This window comes from Pteropus vampyrus, unplaced genomic scaffold (genome assembly GCF_000151845.1).
Source record: "Pteropus vampyrus isolate Shadow unplaced genomic scaffold, Pvam_2.0 Scaffold245, whole genome shotgun sequence".
NCBI classification, from domain to species: Eukaryota; Metazoa; Chordata; class Mammalia; order Chiroptera; family Pteropodidae; genus Pteropus; species Pteropus vampyrus.
This window is the reverse complement of record NW_011889026.1, coordinates 122936-123503: the sequence shown is the minus strand read 5'-3', so window position 1 is coordinate 123503 and position 568 is coordinate 122936. Positions and strand designations below refer to the sequence as shown.

The 568-nt window shown below is 61.4% G+C and overlaps 1 protein-coding gene across 5 annotated transcripts in view; it reads right to left on the bottom strand.

Moving 5' to 3' along the window:
* The window catches only part of CIB2 (calcium and integrin binding family member 2), an 18288-nt gene that overhangs the window by 15980 nt on the left and 1740 nt on the right, over positions 1–568 (bottom strand). The gene's annotated exons all lie outside the window — the stretch shown is intronic.

Here is a 568-nt window from a genome sequence, read left to right as displayed (position 1 = left end):
GGAGAGGAGACAAACAGGAAATCGACAAGTGAAATATGCATGGTATGTCAGGAGGTGAGATAAATGCTACGGAAAAATAAAGCAGGGAAGGGAGATAGACCTTAGGGAGGAGGGGTTGCCATTTAAAATGGAGTGGTCAAGACAGTAGCCTTCAGGAAAATGAAAATCGAAACCGAAAGGAGACACCACTTCACCCCCTCTACGACGGCCGCAGTAAAAAAGGCAGTCAATAACAAGCGCCTCGCATGTAGGATGCGCGCAGTCAGGGTCCTATCTAAACGGTGGGTCAATGAATGGAGGAGGAGCCGGGGCAGTCCGCGGGGGAGATCCGAACCTGCAGCTTCCGGGTCGTGGCTGAGTACGTCACCGGGAGACGAGCCCGGCGATTGGCCAGCGGCGGCGGCGCCTGTCCCAGTGGGCGGGCTCCGGGGCGGGGCTTCTTGGGGGCGTGGCCCGGCGCGGGCTGCGCGGCTGCGCACTCCGGCAGCGCTGTCGCCGCGGTGAGAGGGACGCGATGGCGGGACCCGCGTGGATGTCCAAGGTGAGCGCGGGGCGGACGGGCGGCGAT